The sequence below is a fragment of the Sitophilus oryzae genome, unplaced genomic scaffold, assembly GCF_002938485.1.
Source record: "Sitophilus oryzae breed Bouriz unplaced genomic scaffold, Soryzae_2.0 scaffold_1494_pilon_pilon, whole genome shotgun sequence".
In the NCBI taxonomy this organism is placed as follows: Eukaryota; Metazoa; Arthropoda; class Insecta; order Coleoptera; family Curculionidae; genus Sitophilus; species Sitophilus oryzae.
The window spans coordinates 6,015,069-6,022,274 of record NW_022146163.1 but is presented as its reverse complement, the minus strand read 5'-3'; the positions used below and the strand labels follow the sequence as shown (position 1 = coordinate 6,022,274).

Below are 7,206 nucleotides of genomic sequence, written 5' to 3'. Positions count from 1 at the left end.
GAAAGAGAAAGAACAAGCAGAATAACTGAGCTGACTGAAAACAAACAGACAGTTTACTTTGATAAAACTCGTAAAGAAGCAAGACAGCCCAAGATAGGTGATTTGGTGCTTATCAAGAGAACAGCACCAACAGTCATATCAGCCGTAGATTACTTTCCGTCTGCAGCAGACCAATGGTAATAAAATCCGAATTGTCACATGATAGGTACATGGTGGATATGGAGTCCACTTATTGAAACAAACGTAAAGTTAACTAAACGAACGGTGGCAGTGAGACACTGGAAAACATGTGGAGAAGTTTCAGATTCAGCTGCTAGTGAAAGATATGGTAAATATGGAGATTTAGTATTATCCGATATTTAGGCGTATTTATCTGATAATTAGGCGATATTAGGCGTAAGCCTAATGAAATCCGATTAGGCAAGCTCGGGACGAGCTTCTAGCAGGATGGCCGACTGTAAGAGTCTTGTTTTCCGTTAAAAAATTGTTTATATTAAATTGTGTTATTTTAAGAAATAATATTTTATTTGAATCTCTAATTGACTTTTCTTGACCGCATGTATACAATGTCGTTTCCTAGACGATGCGGTTTGCATTGTTGATGATTATTTTGACTGACGTCGCCATTTATCAAAAAATATTAAATTCAGATTATAATTGTGTGGAAAATATTTCTGGGACTGAATAGAAGGAATGAAGTATTATACAGGTGAGTGTATTTTGTTCACTCACGGGCATTACTGGGATTTGTATGAGAGTAGTTTAATATTATTTAGTTAACAGTTATCACTGAGCTTTAGTAGTAGATAGAGAAGGGTATTTTAGTATTACTTTTGTGTGTGAGTGTTTTATAGTAGACAAGTATTTATCAAAGGGCATTTTAATATAGTTTAGTTAAAAGATAGATGTTTATCAAAGAGTATTTTAGCGTTATTTATTATAGATACGTAATGGACAGCTATTTATCAAAGAGTATTTTAGTAATATTTATTGGGTGTGATTTATAATACCTGGCAAATTATCAAATGGTATTTAGTATTATTATTTTGGAGTGTTTTATATTTTTACGTATGACTCAAATTGTTTAACAATAACATTAAGCTATGTCGCTTTGTGGCCATCCCTTTTGTGTGTGGGACAGACGCCTTGTCGCTTAGCGCGGAACAACAACATTATGCTATGTCGCTTTGTGGCCATCCCTTTTGCGTGTGGGACAGACGCCTTGTCGCTTAGCTACGGAACAACAACATTAAGCTATGTCGCTTTGTGGCCATCCCTTTTGCGTGTGGGACAGACGCCTTGTCGCTTAGCTACGGAACAACAACATTAAGCTATTTCGCTTTGTGGCCATCCCTTTTGTGTGTGGGACAGACGCCTTGTCGCTTAGCTGCGGAACAACAACATTAAGCTATGTCGCTTTGTGGCCATCCCTTTTGCGTGTGGGACAGACGCCTTGTCGCTTAGCTGCGGAACAACAACATTAAGCTATGTCGCTTTGTGGTCATCCCTTTTGCGTGTGGGACAGACGCCTTGTCGCTTAGCTGCGGAACAACAACATTAAGCTATGTCGCTTTGTGGCCATCCCTTTTGCGTGTGGGACAGACGCCTTGTCGCTTAGCTGCGGAACAACAACATTATGCTATGTCGCTTTGTGGCCATCCCTTTTGTGTGTGGGACAGACGCCTTGTCGCTTAGCTACGGAACAACAAAAATATTTAACTATTTTATATACTCGATTATGGTGATGTGATCATGTGCGTTTTCCAGTGATGCTCAAGTATATTTTATTTTTATAGATTGCAAATTGCGTGATCATAGAGTGAGAGCATTACACAAGTGTCCCGGCATCTAAGGTGAGTTTAGCTTCTTTTGTTTATGTTGTTTGAATATTAAATTGATATTAACACCATTCATATATTATGCTATATAAACAAAAAAAAAATATTATATTTTTCTTACTCGCTCTTACACGAGTACAGTTGACGCGCTAAAATTCAAAATATATTCTTAGTTATAAATCGTTTGTAAATAGTTCTTTAAGTCTTTTATCGTTATTGTTTTTGTTAATTAGTGTTAAATAAATAGTGTTTAAATAAATTGTGACTTTCTATCCACACGGAACCGACGAAAAACGTAACAATACAATTTAATATGCATTAAAGTTGGTAATTTTTTGACAAACATAAGCTGGTGTAGTATAAATTTAATGATGAAATTTCGTAAATAAATGAGACTCTACGGAATTACTAAGTCGATTTATATCAGAAACATATATATCCGAAAACAATCTTTCAGACGTCTTTTTTATTAACACGAGCATGCAAACAATTTATCAATATGTAAACTATCAAAATTATACTCTAAACCTCTTTTATAGTGTATATAATAGTAATAACTTTATCCGCTTTTGCCCAATTTGAGATGACGCTAAAACTTTCACGTCCCTTTCCGTAATCAGTCTTTCCATAGTTCCACATAAAACGTGCATAAAATAGCTTTTGTTTAGTCAAAATTAACCACCCTTTTTACAACTTTAAGTTGGTAGAGTAAAAGAAAGAATTTAGAGTGATGATGATGGGATGACGGAACGGGAATAAAGAAGTTTTATATACGTTCCAATAACTTTCTGATCATTTTGGTTTTATTTTTTACGGTATTGCTATAAGTCCGAAATAAAAAAGAACCTTATTTACTAAATGTAACTTATTAACTTATTTACTAAATGTAACACACTATTCTAATACAAACTTTTCCTAGTTTTCAGTTCCTTAAATATTCTTAATGGTTTATTTAAAACTGATATTTTGAACATTGATTTCTACTTTTTCTAAGTCAATCTCTTAATTACCCTGGTTCAATGTTTTGCTTTTTTTCAACATTAAGAATATTCAAGTTATTGTTGTTTTCTTCCTGTTCAAATATTTTTGTCTCCATATTATATGTTCATTGTCTTCATATTTCTATGTGCTTAATATCGTGCCTTTAGTTTCAAACATCTGCCTAGTTTATTCTTTAAACTGTTGACTTATTCGGTATAGGCTTTCTGCGGAGACTGAGCGGCGAACAAATCTAGCACAGCGGAAATAATATTTCCAGCAAAACCCCGGCCCGTTTAACCATCGCAACTTTTTCAAAAGTTGCGAATATCTTAATTATTTTATACAAAATTACTTTATTTGGTACCTGAAAATTTTTGTAAGCAAAACATCATATTTGACAATGACACAACCACATTTTTGCTGGTGTTTTAATTGTAGCTTTCTCTGGGCCGTATTATAAATTTTGCCAATTTGGATGTAGATTTTTGCAAATAACTTTTAAATGATTATTCCAAATGAAACGAAAATCCTAAACAAAAGTACAGCCTCTTAAAAAAAGTCTAATGCAAGTTTCGCATAAAAGTATCTGGGGAGCTAATATTTGACCTGTTTAAATAATAATACAATTTCATATGCTTTAAAGTTGGTAATTTTTTGACAAACATAAGCTGGTGTATTATAAATTTAATGATGAAATTCCATAAATAAACGAGAGACTATACGAAATCACTAAGTCGATTAGATATATGTATATCTTTCTGATATATATCCGAAAACAATCTTTTAGGCGTCTTTTTATTAAAACGAACACGCAAACAATTTATCAATATGTAAACTATCAAAATTACACTCTAAACCGCTTTTATAGTGTATCTAATAACTTTATCCGCTTTTGTCCCATTTGAGATAGCGCTAAAACTTTTACGACCATTTCCGTAATCAGTCTTTCCATAATTCCACATAAAACGTGCATAAAATAGCTTTTGTTTAGTAAAAATTAACCATCCTTTTTACAACTTTAAGTTGGTAGAGTAGAGAAAGGAATTTAGAGTGATGATGGTGGGATGACGAAATGGGAATAAAGAAGTTTTATATACGGTTCCAATAACTTTCTGATCGTTATCGTTTTATTTTTTACGGTATTGCTGTAAGTAAGAAATAAAAAAGAACACGTAATTTGCTAAATGGAAAAAGTGTAGTGTAGGTATATTTTTTATATTTATTGAGAAGAGCGAGTCGCCAATTTGGACGATCTTATTAGTAAAAATATGATGTTGAAACGAATTTCTTTTTCGTAAGAAAAATATGGGAACAGTTTATTTTTTTAAATAAATAATAATAATAATACAGATATTTCTTGAGTCATATTAATTTGAATAAATTAGAATCATTTTGGCAAATGTCTCAAATTCATTCACTTAAAACAAAACTTCTATACAGGGTGTAAATAATATAAATTCAAAAGTAGAGTTTGTATTAACGCTCTAATATCATATACTGGCCGGCATGAAAAACGGACAACTTAACATTTGATAAATTTTAATGTTCAATATATTTTAATCGTTTTGGCCAATTTTTATGATTTATTTAAGAAATTTGTAGCTAACTTATTTGCCTTTTTTGGCCACCTCTTTCTAAATTAACAATAAAAGGCTCTATATGTCAATTATACGAGAGAAAATGTTTCTAGAATCTCTATCCAAAATTTACTTTTTTTCAAGTGAATTCTGTCGAAAATTGGAATGGATTTCGAAAAGCCAGGCATGATATTATAATTTAGAACATCCCGTTCTTGATTTTGACGGTCGTTCATCATTTGCATTATAATGACATGTTGTTGGATTATAGCTTGCATTGTATCCAATACAGTGTTTAAATTCACAGATTCACCTTGTTACCTCTGTGGACTGTTCTCTATTTGTGGACTTTCTCTAATTTTTATTTGAATATTTGTTGCATACGAAATAACCAACTTAAAGAAAATTAGACGATTGTCAGCTGCATCGCATCAATTGGCACTTTCTTTTAATTGGCTTATTTTTGGTTGTCAGTATTTGGTATTTATTCTTTGTTTGTTTATTAATGACAATTAATAAACTTGTATGAAGAATGTATTTTTCTCAATAACTCTAATATATTACTCAATAACTCTAATCTATTAAAAAAGTCTTTTTTCTTCTTGTAAAGACAATCCAAGGACTGTATCCTAAATTTTACAAGTACTGAATGATTACTAACATTACGGCACATACAGTAAATGTTTACATAACAAAATGTCACGTTGTTTATAGCATAATCAATCACGACCGAGAACCATTAATTAAACACAGTTTCAGTAGCAATTTTCTAAGCCTTTCACAGAACGACTCAATCCGCTATTTGACCGATTAGAAAGATAATCTCCTCGAGAAATCATTATTGTACGTTGGCTGAGGAACCCTGTCAAGAATGATTTATGTTCTTTTTAGCGCCTGAAAAGAAACCGTCTCCTATATATGGCATCTTATCTCGCGCCACGTGAGCTTTTCCTTTCGACTTTTTTGAGAGTAATAAGTTTCGCAGCACTTCATAATATGTTTCGATGGACAGCTTGAAAGCGAGCTTACTACGGATAATAAACCGGAGTTTTCGAACCTTAAAAAGAAGAATTTTCGTAAAAATAAATTACTACTTTCTATAATGTTTGGTCGATTTTGGCGCATCGATTTTTGAAGGACAAATTTCAAATATTTATTAAATTTTTATAAACCATAACTAATGTACCGGGTGGCCAACTAAGAATGTACACTGGCTGTATTTCCGAAACTACTTATAAAATTGGGAAAAATGGTAATAAGTAAATCAGTCGAGAAAAATGGCTGAAAGTAATTTTCAAGTTCGAAAATGGCCGCTATGTCACCACAAAACACCAAAACAGTTTTACTATGGACCCGTGTTTCGCTAACCATGTTAGCATCATCAGCAGATGATTAAAATTAAAGTTTTATCTACAAAGTGAGCGTGTTTTATATACATTCAGTTGGCACTGAGTACGCGTGGCAAAACTAGCCAAGCGAGTCAAACCAACCGAGCGTAACAATTAATTACAGAACTTAGAGCAATAGGAAGAGAGAACTGGAAAGAATTGGATCATTGTCTCTGTTCACACTATCTTTACGTTTATTTATTTTGACGCTCTCATATGCATCTAATTTGCTGTAATTCGAGACTTGTTTAATTAATTTTAAATTATTAATATCTATACAATGTTTTTTATTAACAATATATTGAGCAACGCAAGGTTTATCGGGTCTATCATATCTGCGCCAGTGGCGGACATATCACCGGGCAGTTCGGTGCGCCACCCTGGGGCCTAGAGTTAAAAGAGCCCCACGGTATTACCGTATTTTAAAGAAAAGTTGCATTCGAATAAGTAAAATGTAAAATATACAAATCGAAAATAATAACATAATAATTAAGCTACATTCATTAAGGTCTCAGTATAGATATCTTTCTACTTATATGTAGCGTATCGACCAAATCACAGTTTATTATTCGGTGCCTTACACGTTGGTCAGAAGGAATTCAAGCAATTAGGGCAATAAAAGTTCCATTTTTTCATTTTCAAAAAGCTCTCAAAGGTATTGAATTGAAAAAAAGGAAGAAATCACCGAAGCTAAGCATTTGAAAAAGAAAATGGCAATCTTTGAGATTTTATTACCTACTGTTTTATAACGTTTTTTAAACACTACCACTGCGAACGGCAGCTTTTCATCGGAGAGCAGTCGTGGATACCGTATTTCACTGGAGAAAAACTAATTAATAATAATAAACAAAAAAACATAGATATTACATAACGAAAATACAATTTTAATAATTATAGTGGTTATATGTCAAGTAAAGTTATGTTAGAAATAATATATAATATTAAATATGTCCAAAAAAGATTATGGAAAAATACGATATAGATAGAGCTATTGAAAATATAAAAAAAAATTTGCTTTATTGCATTGCTTTATTAAATTTGTTATATTTTATACGATGTAAATTCGAGATCTTGCAAGCCGTAGATTCTAGAACCTATGTCCGGTAATTCATCTTTAAAATCACGCAGTAGATATATTCAGAAAGTAATACTATTACAAGATACGTTCGTAATGAAACCTAAGATCTAAATCATATTTTAAATACTTAAATGACATAAAAAGGTTAACCACTGGACGTAAATGTACTGTACAGTATTATTCAAGACTGAAAATGTAAACATAAAAACCAGAACTTAAATCTAAACTTAGCTGTTCGTTCTTGAGGCAATCCTGCTTCAAACAGTGCAGCGTGACTGTGGGACTTGTATCTCTGCACTCCCTCTCGGCTTCACCGTTGGCCAATGCAAGGAAAGGGGCCAGAA

General features: G+C 32.6%; 1 long non-coding RNA gene across 1 annotated transcript; it reads left to right on the top strand.

Moving 5' to 3' along the window:
* Nucleotides 1-209: 209 nt before the first annotated feature.
* Nucleotides 210-1,853, top strand: LOC115877630. Its single transcript, XR_004049370.1, has 2 exons — nt 210-709; nt 1,797-1,853. It is a non-coding gene; the product is annotated as an uncharacterized LOC115877630 (long non-coding RNA).
* Nucleotides 1,854-7,206: the final 5,353 nt, after the last annotated feature.